Below are 15,616 nucleotides of genomic sequence, written 5' to 3'. Positions count from 1 at the left end.
CGTCAGCCTCACTCCACTTCTATTGGGGATGATCGACTTCCGCCCCGAGAATGAATGTTGATGCAGCCGAGCGTAATAAGAACGCCGTGACCGCACAGGTAGAAAAGGTGGATGGGGTTAGAAAGGGGAGGAAAGCGGTCGCGCTCAAGAGCTACAGCTCTGCAGGCCTGATATAGCAGAAGGACAGTGTTTTACACATACTAATTTTCATTACTGTACAAGATATAGTAATGAAGGAAAAAATGTTGAATATTTCCAAAATTTTACTGCTGTAAGCTGTACCTAACCCCTTAAGTCCTTATCTTGTCCATATGGTGCACTGGGATGTTCCCCTCCAGGCCTCATAGAGAGAGAGAGAGAGAGAACTCTACCAGTTATCAATCTGGATATGGAAAATGCCTTCTATTATTCGATTGAGAAGCTTTTTCCATCTAGAGTCCACGGCAATTCGGAAGGCGGGTTGTCTGCTAGCGTTTGCGTCGAGAGAGACAGATAGACAGAGCAAGGCAGCGTACAACATTGCCACATCGTACTTCACGCACGTGCAATACAAATAGCGCAGGAGAGAATTTAAATTATCAAAAGACAATAATAACCTTAGCCGTTGATTACTGTAAGCATGACACCAAACAAACCCTCTTTCCTTCACTAACAATATTCTTTGCACGTTTCTCAATCCCACACCACATGCTTCTGCAGTCGTTTCTTACACGTTGGCAACATTGCTGCCAGCATCAAGATGGCCGGCAGCGTTCTGCTCGTTAACGTTTTTATAATAATTATACACCTTAAACACTATTTTCCGCGTCTGCTTGTGTAATACTTGTGTTTTTACAGTCTCTTCTTCCATTTATTTACCTTACATACACATAGTAAATGTTAGTTTTACTTATTCAATGTATTGAAACACTCGCACGTAAACAAACGAACTCAGGAAGTGCTTGTTATAGACTGATTCTGATTGGTTCTACTGTACAAGCTTGTGACGTCACATACCAGAAATGCTACGGCGCATATAGAAGCTAACCGCCTTCCGAAATGACGTCTAGTCTAGTCTGTTTTCAAAAAAACTGAAAATAACTATGTTGTGAAACTTGGACTCTCATTTTGAGAGAGGTATAGATGTTAAGGCTGTTCCAGAATAAAGTGCTTAAGAAAATATTTAGAGCTAAGAGGGATGAAGTTACAGAGGGACAATGGAGAAAGTTACACAACGCAAAATAGCACGCATTGTATTCTTCACATAACATAATTAGGAACATCAAATCCAGACGTTTGAGATGAGCAAGGCATGTAGTACGTATGCGTTAATCCAGAAATGCATATAGAGTGTTAGTTGGAATATTTTTTATTGGATTATCTTACGACGCTGTATCAACATCTAGGTTATTTAGCGTCTGAATTAAATGAAGATGATAATGCCGGTGAAATGAGTCCGGGGTCCAGCACCGAAAGTTACCAAGCATTTGCTCGTATTGGGTTAAGGGAAAACCCCGGAAAAAACCTCAACCAGGTAACTTGCCCCGACCGCGATTCGAACCCGGGCCACCTGGTTTCGCGGCCAGACGCGCTGATAGTTGGAATATCTGAGGAGAAAAGACCTTTGGGGAGGGCAAGAGGTAGATGGGAGGAAAATATTAAAATAGATTTGAGGGAAGTGGGATATCATGATAGGGACTGAATTAATCTTGCTCACGATAGGGACCGATGTGGACTTACGTGAGGGCGGCAATGAATCTCCGGGTTCTGTAAAAGCCATTTGTAATTGAGTAAGTACATATCATGTCTTACACTGTAGTAGTTGCTTTATTTCACTTTTATAATTCTCGAATACCTTTATCCAACGAAATGAAACAACATACCCGCATTAGATCTAGTTATGAAGAGAAGATTGGCATTTTTTGAGGATAATTACCGCATTACAAAGACCAGAAGATAATACCAGTACTGTTAATTTAGCATTATCATTTAATGTTACTGTTTACTATCGCGTCACATCATCTGTACGTTAGAAACAACTGTTTCCTCTTTAATTCTAGGTCGTATATCAATGCTTAGGCTATGTAGCAACTATAACGGCTCAATTAGGGCTATATCTGCTAACATGCAGACATGTTTCTCTACACAGTAAACTAAATTTTCATATGAAATAACATGTTAAGGAAGCTTCATAGTCTGCTTATTGGTATGACTTGTATTGAAATTTAACGAGTGTTAATATCGTGTATAAATAAGACATTACTCTTAAGTAATATAACATAATCTATAAAGTTTATAGGTTTTGCATAGAGTTTTGTAAAGGAACAGTTCGACCGCATCTTCAACTTTTATGGCATGGAGCAATGGGTATCATAAATTTATTCAAATATAATAAAATGTAAATACAATCATTTGGATGAGCTAATGAAATACATCCTTCTTAACCACTTACAACTAATCAAGCGTACATTGCATTTTATGGGTAATTACGACCAAGATATTTTTATAGGTATACCTAATTTGCACATCGATAAAGTAGCAAGTGCTACAACATCCGTGAAGTCTTACATATTATTCTTTAAAAACTAATTTGAAGGCGAGTCATTATTGTCTCCATTTTATGAAATTCTATAGATAATGACAGTCAAGTGAGCTTGATTTTCGAAGGGTTCACATGTATTGTATTGTACTGTAGTGTACTGTATTGCACTGTATTGTATTGTATTGTATTGTATTGTATTGTATTGTATTTATTAACATTCCATGGTATTCATACATTGCTTCACAGCTAGAATATGGAACAAGTCAAAAAACTTAATACTATTATAAAGTCTTAATTTATTTTCACAGTCTAGATGAAAAATATACCTACGGAAGAGATTTACAATATAGTCTACTAGTACAACACAAAGTTTTAGTATCAATTTCATGAAGTGTTATTGAATGTCATGAATTCACCTACAGAATAGAAGGCGTGAGAAATTAGGTACTTCTTTAATTTGACCCTAAATAATCTTAAGTTTTGAGTTTCATTTTTTATATCTATAGGGAGGCTATTAAAAATGTTTACTGCTATATAACGCACTCCTTTTTGATAGTATGATAGACTTGCCGATGGAGTATGAAAGTCATTTTTTGACGTGTATTTATGCTATGAACTGTTGAATTAGTTACAAAGTTTTCACGATTACATAAGAGGAAGATTATTAATAAAAAGATATACCGACAAGCCATGGGCATTATTTGTAGCTTTTTGAAAATAGTCCTAGAAGATTCCCTAGATTTGGCACCTACTATTATTCTAATTACTAATTAATGTAAATCTATAAGAAAAAATTTGCGGTTTAAAAATGTTCTATAATGGCAGTCTTTCATGATGTTCTCTCCTTTGTTCTGCTGTTATTTTAACAAAATATCTCTGATATACAGAGTGGAAAGAAATTAATTACGTCCATTCACATAAGTTACAGATCAGGTCATTATTATGAAATTTTGTCAAATGTTTTCGATACTGCTAATAACCTATTAAAGATTTTCCTGGAATGAAATGGAATTTACGGGAGGAGGCATTATGACTCAGCACTGCGACCTGTTAGATCTCTCAAGCTAGGCGCATTCCCAAACCCACACCGGCTGATTACACTAAGGTTCGCTGCGTACCAGGTTTCGAGCAGGCAACCACATTCCTCCCTAGGTTAGCCTTCTCCGTGCGTCGCCAGCCGCATTTGGGAATGCTATGGAATGATTACGGAGTGGAGATGTTGAGGGAATGATGTAGATACTTGATATAGAGAAACACAACAACCCCAAGAAATATCCCAACAACGTCTTTGTCCGCTACAAGTTGCCGGCTTTCCACAGCGGAGTTACTACAGTTAACGAGTGAAATTTGCACTTCCTTCTTAGGCGGTTAATGGAAACTTCTACTTTTTACGACTCGAATACTGTTAAACATAAACACAAATAATATACTTTACTCTAACCTAAAAAAAATTCGCATTTCTTTTAAGAACTTAATGAAATCCGCAGTTAAATTTTAACACAAAGTGCCTTTTTTTTTTTTTTCGAAAACTCTCAGCAAACGGACAAAATGTTATGCTTTTTGATCGTCATATTTTAGAAAATACTTTCCCCTTCCACTTTGTATGTTGAATGACTTTATATAAAACCAACTGCTTGAAATGAATACCGCTCTAACTGAGCAGCGTTGTAGATCAACTCTGGATTCAGAATTAAAGTTAGAGTGAAATTAACAGTTGCAGTGAGATAGTACTAATGTTTAAAATAGGATCAGATTGGAATTAGGCATTGGAATGGTACTTTTACGGCAGTGAAACTGGATTCTTCTAACACTGTTACTAACTTCTTCTTCTGCTGTGAATACCTTCTATTACTAATGCTACTTCCAATACTATGGCTATTTTTATTACTAAGCCTACTGCTGATTTATTCTAGGCCTATATCTACGACTTTCTTCCTATACTACTATTGCCACTTTCTTCTACTATTATTGCTACGTCATTCTATTACCGTTAATTTTTTATATTATTCCTACTTTATTTTATTATTGCTACTTCTTTACAGCGTTGCTACTTTTATATTAGGTCTATTGCTACTTTCTTCTTCTATTGTTGCAACTTTCTTATTCTATAAATTGCTAGTTTCTGATAGTGCATGAATGAATTCCTTTACAACTTGGCTACTTCTTCTACAACTACGGCTGCTTCTTTTACACCTATGGCTGCCCCTTCTACAGCTGCAGTAGCTTCTTCTATAGCCGCGGCAGCTCTTTCTACTACTGCTGCAGCTCCTCTTACAGCTGCGGCAGTTTCTTCTACGGCTGCAGCAGCTTCTTCTACGACTGCTCTTTCTTTGTTCTACGACTGTGACTTCTTTGTTCTACAGCTGCGACTTCTTTGTTCTACGACTGCGGCTTCTTTGTTCTACGACTGCGGCTTCTTTGTTCTATGGCTGCGGTTTCTTTGTTCCACGACTATTGCTTCTTTGTTCTACAGCTGCGATTTCTTTGTTCTATAGCTGCGAATTCTTTGTTCTACGGCTGCGGCTCCTTTGTTCTACGGCTGCGGCTCCTTTGTTCTACGACTGCGACTTCTTTGTTCTACGACTGCGGCTTCTTTGTTCTACGGCTGCGGCTTCTTTGTTCTACGGCTGCGGCTATTTTGTTCTGCGACCTCGGCTTCTTTGTTCTACGGCTGCGGCTTCTTTGTTTTACGGCTGCGACTTCTTTGTTCTACGACTGCGGCTTCTTTGTTCTACTGCTGCGACTTGTTTGTTCTACGGCTGCGACTTCTTTGTTCTACAGCTGCGACTTCTTTTTTCTACGACTGTGACTTCTTTGTTCTACGGCTGCGGCTTCTTTGTTTTACGGCTGCGACTTCTTTGTTCTACGACTGCGGCTTCTTTGTTCTACGGCTGCGACTTCTTTGTTCTACGGCTGCGGCTTCTTTGTTCTACGGCTGCGGCTTCTTTGTTCTACTGCTGTGGCTTCTTTGTTCTACGGCTGCGACCTCTTTGTTCTACGGCTGCGACTTCTTTGTTCTACGCCTGCGGCTTCTTTGTTCTACTGCTGTAGCTTCTTTGTTCTACGGCTGGGACTTCTTTGTTCTACGGCTGCTGCTTCTTTTTTACGACTGCTACTTCTTTAATCTACGACAGCGACTGCTTTCTCCTACACTATGGTTGCTATCTTCTACAACTATGATTACTGCAATTTCTTCTACATCTTTTGCTATTTTCTTCTTATCATACTATTAGATACTAATTTCTTCTGTTACTGCGGCCACTTCCTTTTAATATTATTGCCAATTTTTCTATTACTATTTCTATTTTATTCTATTACTACTAGTTCTTCTAGTACAGTGACTATATTCTTATAATAATATTGATGCTTTCTACTACTAGGCCTACTACTTTCTTCTTCTACAAACTAGTACTACTTCTGTCTTCTTCTGTCACTATTTCTACTTCTTTTACTGCAATTGGTGCCGCTTTTTGCACTAGTACTGTGTTGCACTTCACCCGTTGAAATACCATTGTCTGGCTTCTTGTCTGGGCATTTAGAATTATTTTCGGTATTACACAAGATGAACAGGTGATAGGATTTCCGTTACACGTGGTAAACATGATGCGGATATCAACCCCAGACAACATAAGATATCACAATGGCAAATACATCGAAAATGCGACCGTTGCTTCCGCATAGCGTTATGCTTGTGTGCAATTTCCGACCAATATTCATTGGATATATAGATTACTAAAATTACAAACACAATGAATATTCTATGCAGGTCGAACTACAAGACTATGTGAGTAATTGCTCTTTTATCTTCGAAATAACCGGGTTATGTGGACTTTATTAAAGCTTGAACGATACTTTAAAATATGCAAATTTACAGCTTATGCGTAAAATTCTATGATATTCCTTCTGATATATTGACACCTGCTTCCAACACCGCTGTACAGTGAAAAGTGTTAACAGGGAATGAAGAGCATGTAAATTACCATGGCTTCAACGGGGGCTATAAAGTTTCAAAATAATTGATCACTTTACTGTCAATATTCAAATATGATAACACTAAAACCTCGCCAGTTTTTTCCCAAAGTGTTTCTCTTTAAATTTATATTATAATATGGCTTTATATAAATAGATAATTATCTAAAATTTCTGGATTTAATGTTCGATGATTGTTAAAAATTGCCAAAAATTCGAGAGAATTTTAGAGACTGTGAATTTTAAATTATATGTAAACTTCATGATTTTTTTTTCATTTCACAGCCTCTCCGAGTAATGTAAGGTATCATTATAAACTCAGAATATAATTTATTGCACTCTCCAACCTCCTTACACCCGTATGTTCTCTGCATAGCACTAAGAGATGTTAACTGTTAAATTAAATACGTTTATGGCCTGTAAATTATACACCGTAGCCCCAGTGTACAGTAGAATGACCTCCAAAAGTATAATGTTCAAATATACGTTATACGTTCTTTAGATTGCTATTTGTTCAGAAGATTTAAAGACGAAAGATATAATAATGATCATTATCACCACCACCATAACTAGCTTCATGGACTAACCTCCATTTGCTTCGCTCTTAAGCTTGAATTATAAGTAGTCACTTCGGTGTTTTCTTTGATGTTTCAGACATTCCTAATGTTGATCGACAATATGTCTCTTCAGGCAGTCTGTTGGTAAGGTCACACAAATTAATCGTGAACTACTGTTGAATTATTTGTGATATTCTGAATATGCCTAATTGCAAATGCGTGTCATTATTTCTGGTCTAAGATTGGACACCTGCAACAAATCGCAGAACTTGACTCCAGAATAATTTTCGGATCCATGTAACAAGACGTGAATGGCCATGACTTCATGGAATTTTAAATAAGAGTTTTAGACAAGCATTCCAAAAAGTAGATCTTTTAACCTTAGACAAGCGTATTAATATTGGACTTTTATACGGTATCGTGCGAAAAATAGGTAGGCTTACTTTTAACACCACACCTTTTCCAGTTATGTTTCAGAAATTGTCAAATGTATTTCAGATTAGTCAATTTAATTTCAGAAATTATCAATTGTATTTCAGATTTGTCTATTCAACTTCAGAGAGTATCAATTGTATTTCAGATTTGTCAATTGTATTTCAGATGGTATCAAATGTATTTCAGATATGTCAATTGAGTTTCAGTTGGTATCAAATGTATTTCAGATTTGTCAATTGTATTTCAGATGGTATCAAATGTATTTCAGAAAATATGCAATGCATTTAAGATTACATAGTCACTTTTATTTCACAAAATAACAAATGTAGATCTACTTGAGATTTTAACATATATTTAACAAATGGAAAATAGATTTAAAAAATCCTCAGCTTCATTGCATTTTAGCGTCCGAGAGTTTAACGTAGGTAGTGTCTTATTTTCAAACCTTGGACAATGAACTCAGATGAAGATGATTTGGCTTTTGTAATTGCCTCTGTACTTACAAGGTCTTGAAAAGAAAGAAATGAGAATGTGGATCGGCAATATCTTAGTAAAAGACACAATGCAGAAGACATTCTAAACGAGCTGAAGTTGATGATCGATTTGGATTCAAAAACTTTCTGAGAATGTCAGAACACGAGTTTAATAATGTAGTGCTGCAAAAAATACTTCCTGTCATATCAAAGGAAGACACACAATTAAGAGCAGCCATTTCACCTCAATTAAAAAAATTAAAGCGCGATTGAGTGACTGTCATAGGAGCTACGACATGATAAATGTTAAAGGAGCGGCTAATATCGTGTGATTCTTTCCGAAGTTTTACGAATGTTAACATACGTCACCAAATACGACCATTAGTGACGTCAACATAGCATTAACGTTTAGCGTACGACGAGGATGCGAAAACTCTCTATTGTATTCTCGAGAATAGTTACATAATAATTTCAGTTCTCTAAAACTGTCGGCCTTCTTTGGTTTGTCTCTGTATTATTTTGCAGCCACATCCCACAAACAAGGCTTTTCCATCAGTGATTAATCAATTTTATTCTAACGGTATTTTCTTTCGTCCACTCCACTACTTCGAACAACCTACAGCCAACACCAAGGATCGTATAAAAATTAAAAAGAGATAGGCCCACTCCTAGTTACGCGCCACAAAATCGAAAGTTAGTTGCTATGGAAACTGTACGAACTTTGCCGAATTGTACCGACATTGCACAAGCAAGTGAATAGGGATATCCTGAACTAGCACCAACAGATAGCGCACGTGTACTTTGAGGGATGCGCTTTGCGTGTGCATTTGTTTTCCGGTATATAAACATTGAGGAACTAATTAAATTGCGCCTCGAATGTGCTAGCTATTAAACAAAAATAACTACTTCAAGTAAGGAACTGCTAGCTACAGTTTAATTTTGGAAGAGGGAAAAGAAAAATTAATACAATCACGTGCAACCTCGACAGCAAGCGTGAGTATTAGAATGTTTAACTTCTAAATGACGCTTGATGTTGTAAGTTTTTGCTGGTACATTGATATGGCATATTAAAAATTGAACATTGTTGTCGTCAGATTAGAAAAGATACAAGCCCTCCCAACTATATTATATTCAATACTTTTAGGAGTCTCCGAAGTTTACGCCAGCATTTCACGCCTGCAGTAAACTCTCGATTAACTGGGATGTTTCTTTATCCAGGACGATCCATAGTGAAATCCATTTCGTGAATAATGTTTTAATGTGCTGTAGATTAATTATTAAAACCGTGTTTTTACTTCAAATTTTCAAAATCATCCTACATAGTATTCAAAACCGTATATCCTTAACCTATAAAACGGACGAATAATCGTGATACTACTGCGATCAAATTATATCATCTTATCAAACATTGCATTTGATCGTTCTGCAACTACAGAAAAATACGAGGAATTCAATCTCGATAGTCACTTCCCTTTAAAACACATTGGTGGCTTCATAACCTGTTTTTAGCGTACAGTACTTACAATAGGCCTACTAATTATTAAAGAGATAATATTCACCTTCGACAAAGTTCCTATTTTTATTTATTTATTTTATTCGTACACCTCGTTCTCAAAGTTCTTGTTTAGGTTCATGAACATTCAATTTGCTCGTATCTATATTCTGCATACTGCAGATTTCCCCATCCATCTCTTAAGGCGAATCGCTCAGTATTATAAAAGTGTACGCTATTATTTACGGTAAATTAAATTAAATTATGAGGTCAAAAGTACTGAATTGTATTAAATTATACTATGTTATACAAAATAATTATAAATATAATTTTGACACGCACAGAAATCCAACAAGCGGGAGAATGCAATCAACTGTAGCATATGACATAATATAGCCCTTCAACAAGTTGTATCGCGTGGAACGCTCCTGCCATCTAACGGTAAAACTTCGCATAAAATATCCCTATTGACTTGGCATGTTTTCCATTTCCGCTGGAAAACACGCCAACATGTTAAAAGTGTTAACTTCAACATACTCAGTTAACACGTTAAGTGAATTGAGACTTGAAATGTCCATATACATGCTAAATTCAACATGTTAATTTTAACATGTTGTTGTTAAATATTTAATAGTGGAGGCGAGGCTTAAGAGCACGACCTTTCGGCGACATATAAGCCCTATCATTCAAAGAACGGGAGTGGTAAAGTAAACCAAGGCCCGATTGTAAAAACCATTTAATCTTAGATCAGAGGTTAAATTGAGCCTTGTTTCAGCTGAACTTGAAATTTTGTGTTGTATAAAGTCTAATCTGAGATTAATTTGTCTCAAACTAAAGTCAACTTTGACTGAAGAAATTTCTCCGATTAAGTTAGATGATCCAAGTTCAGTTATTTCGTTTCTGTTTGAAATATACGAGTGACAGATTGTGCAAATAAAATATCCATTATTATTAATTTTAATAGATATGTTAGGTACATTTATATATATTTCTTTCAATTTCTTGCCTTAATACACAAACAATCTTATATTTTATAAGGCTCTATCGTGTTCAGCAGTATCAAATAACATAACCTATAATTATATTATGTTTATAACAACCATTAATTATTAATGGATATGATAGGTACATTCATAAATGTTCAATTAACTGTATTACTAAAAGAAAATTGTTGTTTTATAAAGCTTTATTATGTTTAGCAGTATCAAACACCATAACATGATAACAACTCGGAGAACAGTCAACCTTCTTCTTATTGTCCGCCATTATTTACATAGCACAAAAAACCAGCGTCTCCAACAGAGTGTAATACGGAAAGTCGCCAAAAAGTAGTTGTAAAGTCGCTAGATTTCTCATTATCAACAAAGAAAGATTAAATTTTGTCACTATGGGATGCTAAAAAGGTCCCTAAATCCCTATTTAAGCAATATAAAAGTTAAAAGAAATTGTTGTTGAAAAAGAGTTAAAGTCACTAGATTGGCAACACTGAACAAACATGTGTAACATGGTCCGCGCATCACGTATTTCATCTGTTTATGCGATGTTGCCAAATCCTTTTCACGTGAACTTAGATTGCATTTGAACCAAGGTAATTTGATCGCAGAAAAGTTTTATACAATAGAAGAAGTGTCTGAACTCGGTTCACTTTTCGATCTTCGATCAAAGTTGATCTTTAGTCAGGGAGTTTTATACAATTGGGCCTAAAAGTGTTAACTTCAACACACTCAGTTAACACGTTAAGTCAATTGAGACTAGAAATGTCCATATACATGCTAAATTCAACATGTTAAATTTAACATGTTGTTGTTAAATATTTAATAGTGGAGACGAGGCTTAAGAGCACGACCGTTCGGCGACATATAAGCCCTATCATTCAAAGAACGGGAGTGGTAAAGTACACTAAGTCTCGGACTGCGCTGATAGCCTTCGGGCCTCTCCTTCTCCTGTGCTACTACTAAGATATCTATTCCTGACAGTTATAGGAGTATTAATATTTCTGCTATAATACTCATATCTTTCCACGTAGTTCAACAGTGCCATACAAAACAGTCAAGAATAGTAATTAAGATTATAAAACCACTATGGCCAAGTCGTCGATACCGAGACATCCCACTAATGCAGAATGTAAGGCTGTTTTGAGCCTTCTAATTTGATACGGCCTCAAGCTTGATTTTTGCATATATTAATTCTAAGTAGCCATCTCTCCGCCATTAAATTTCCATGAATAATTACATCAACTATGACTATCTCGGAGCCGCATCCATGGCATTCAATGTAGAATTCATGTAGGAGCAAGATAAAAGTTTTTTATGTCTTTCTGAGCAACGGTACACGTACATAAATTAAATAATTATCCAAACACATTTACACAAAAACTGTGTCAAGTAATTGAATCTTAGACAATTAAATTAGCACTTATTAACGTTGTACACATAACACGCAAATAATAATTATGTTAAAAATCAAATAGTCTGTAGATAAAGTGTTACAATTAATATGTAATACTATTTTTTTTGGAAGCTACATATTTTGACTCCGTTAAGAGAGAAGTTTTATATGATATTCTTATTGAATTTGGTATTCCCAAGAAACTAGTTTGATTAATTAAAATGTGTCTCAGTGAAAGGTAGAGCAGAATCCGTATAGGTCAGTTTCTGTCAGATGCATTTCCAATTCACTGTGGGCTAAAGCAAGGACATGTACTATCACCTTTATCTTTTTAACTGTGCTCTAGAATATGCCATTAGGAAAGTCCGGGATAATAGAGAGGGTTTGGAATTGAACGGGTTAATCAACTGCTTGTCTATGCGGATGACGTGAATATGTTAGGAGAAAATCCACAAACGATTAGGGAAAATACGGGAATTTTACTTGAAGCAAGTAAAGAAATAGGTTTGGAAGTAAATCCCGAAAAGACAAAGTTATGATTATGTCTCGTGACCAGAATATTGTACGAAATGGAAATATAAAAATTAGAAATTTATCCTTTGAAGAGGTGGAAAAATTCAAATACCTGGGAGCAAGAGTAACAAATATAAATGATACTCGGGAGGAAATTAAACACAGAATAAATATGGGAAATGTCTGTTATTATTCGGTTGAGAAGCTTTTATCATTCAGTCTGTTGTCAAAAAATCTGAAAGTTAGAATTTATAAAACAGTTATATTACCGGTTGTTCTGTATGGTTGTGAAACTTGGACTCTTACTTTGAGAGAGGAACATAAGTTAAGGGTGTTTTAGAATAAGGTGCTTAGGAAAATATTTGGGGCTAAGAGGGATGAAGTTACAGGAGAATGGAGAAAGTTACACAACACAGTACTGCACGCATTGTATTCTTCACCTGACATAAATTTTAGGAACATTAAATTCAGACGTTTGAGATGGGGAGGACATGTAGCACGTATGGGCGAATCCAGAAATGCATATAGAGTGTTAGTTGGGAGGTCGGAGGGAAAGAGACCTTTGGGGAGGCCGAGATGTAGATGGGAAGATAATATTAAAAAATGGATTTGAGGGAGGTGGTATATGATGGTAGATACTGGATTAATCTTGCTCAGGATAGGGACCAATGGTGGGCTTATGTGAGGGCGGCAATGAACCTCCGGGTTCTTTAAAAGTCAGTAAGTACATGTTTTGAATACTGAACATAAAATATCGTCCTGTTTATTGCTGAATGTCTCTGTGAATTGTACACCGGACGTAGAAGTTCGTAAGATATTGTAAAATAATTTCCTCAAAATCATAAAAAATAAAAGTATAATGGAATGCTATTAATAAGTTACAAAATTAACATGATTGCAAAGTTAAAATGACCTCTACTAAGAAAAGCGTAAAACAAGCATTCAGCACCTTCATTGAAAGGTGTTTTCCCAACCTTAAATTCTGATTCCAGATGAATTAGTTCTCACTATATTTTCGAACTTGTTTTATGGCTTCTTGCATTGCCTTTCCAGGCCACTGTTTCTAAGTTTGTTGGAAGGTGAGGTTTTCCCTCCTCCTACAGGTGTCAACACTAGTAACGAAACAGAAAACCAGGGTATAATGATAGAATACTAATAATACTAATACATATTCCATATTTGTGACACACTGATGTTGTAAGTCATAACCTCAAAACATATCACATGTCCAGACCTGTGGAGTAACGGTCAGCGCGTCTGGCCGCGAAACCAGGTGGCCCGGGTTCGAATCCTGGTCGGGGCAAGTTACCTGGTTGAGTTTTTTTCCCGGGGTTTTCCCTCAACCCAATACGAGCAAATGCTGGGTAACTTTCGGTGCTGGACCCCGGACTCATTTCACCGGCATTATCACCTTCATTTCATTCAGACGCTAAATAACCTAGATGTTGATACAGCGTCGTAAAATAACCCAATGAAAAAAAAAACATATCACAATTAAAAACTAATTAATCAATTAAACATACATTGCTATAGCCTAAACATAGATTTTTTTTTCTTTAATAATATAGATCATTAATATTTCTAACATTGAGGAATAACAATATATATTCAAGAAAATAACTTACCGCCAAAATTTTCACTTTCCTCGAAATCGCAATAATGATAAAATAAACGTTTCAACAGTTCAGCTTCTAACTGCAAACTAAAACATTCCCGCGAAAGTGAGTATCACGTAGTGATGGAGGAAATAAATTAAATATCGATATATTGATATTGTAATATATTGCAAACCTAATTTCGATAAACGATATATATCGCAGAAAATATATCGATATATCGAGCGATTATCGATATATCGTTACTTTGTAAGCAAATTGCATTTTCAGGCGTACATTTACTGTTTTGCAATAAAATTACTTAAATTTTAATATTTCTTTTTACCATTGAAATTAACATCATAACAGTCAAAAGCATAAATGTAAAATTGTAACAATAAACCATACATATTCAACACCATATGATGTAGGTCCTAACCTAAATAAAAATTATGGTGGAGGCAAGGAGCTTAAATGATATAGTGGAAGAGAGTTAAGTGAACTCTACATGGTTGAGTATTTGATATTGGAAGACGATTCAATTATTATGTTATATAGGATTCAATCCAGGACACATATCATGCTCTTTTCTACTTAACAACGTAGTCATTTTTAAATGTAAGTAAACAGAACTTGTAATTATTTTTAAATGTAAGTAAACAGAACTTGTAATTATTTTTAAATATAAGTAAACCGTACTTAGAATGTTACAAGTTTTAACAAACTTCACAGTTGATTTGATACAATCCTTCTACAGTAAGTTCCCATTGCGAGTTATTGTTACACTCCAACATTCCAAACAACAATAGTGATGATTATAGGGATAGAATTTTTATACAGTAAAAGCTATAATAAGGAAACTGAATGTCAGCACTAGGTTGTGCGTAGAAATCATAGACGTAAATAAATGTCACATCGGTATTAAATCCTTGTTTCTCTTTCGATTTGGGAATATAGAAATAAAAGTTTTGATACCCGTTTTGAGGTCAGACGGTTCCCTTTCAGGGTGGGAGTTGCTCCTGCCTTGGAGAACATTCATAACAATATTAAAACAGTAGTAGATAAACCTCCTGTCTGTCTCACGTTCGCACACGCTGCATTTTGAATTTGGTGCTGCATATTAAACAGTTTGAATTCGAATTCCAGTCCAGTCAATTAGAACAAGGTATTGAGTGAGGTTGCACAATTATAACTTTTCACCTTCAGTAGCGCCATCTCTCTCGGGAATTATCGGAGTTGTCTATGTGGATTTTGTTGTTGATGATGATTCCACAAAAAAAGTCAATAAATTTATGAGAAAACCGATATATTATACGATATATTGAATCAAAATTTCGATATCGATATATCGCTATATCGAAACGAAAATATCGGTATTTCGTAAAAACCGATATATCCTTCCCATCTCTAAGTATCAGTGCGTAGTAATTTGGAAAATTTCCACTAGAATAAATACAACATGTCTTAGGTCGTATATCACACTATTTCATATTTGTACCCCTGTTTCATATTTGTAACACTTCCTCTATTATTTTCAACAGCACAAATGTTTCTCTTATGTTTACGTCCTATTCTATATACAGTTTGGGTCTTTTCGATTTATTCTTTAAAGTACAGAGTAAGACTAAAAAGAATTGTGGTTAATATGGCTTTGTCTTGCTTCCTTGTCATAT

Source organism: Periplaneta americana, chromosome 5 (genome assembly GCF_040183065.1).
Source record: "Periplaneta americana isolate PAMFEO1 chromosome 5, P.americana_PAMFEO1_priV1, whole genome shotgun sequence".
Classification (NCBI taxonomy): Eukaryota; Metazoa; Arthropoda; class Insecta; order Blattodea; family Blattidae; genus Periplaneta; species Periplaneta americana.
The sequence above is the reverse complement of the archived record's forward strand: the minus strand, read 5'-3'. Positions refer to the sequence as shown.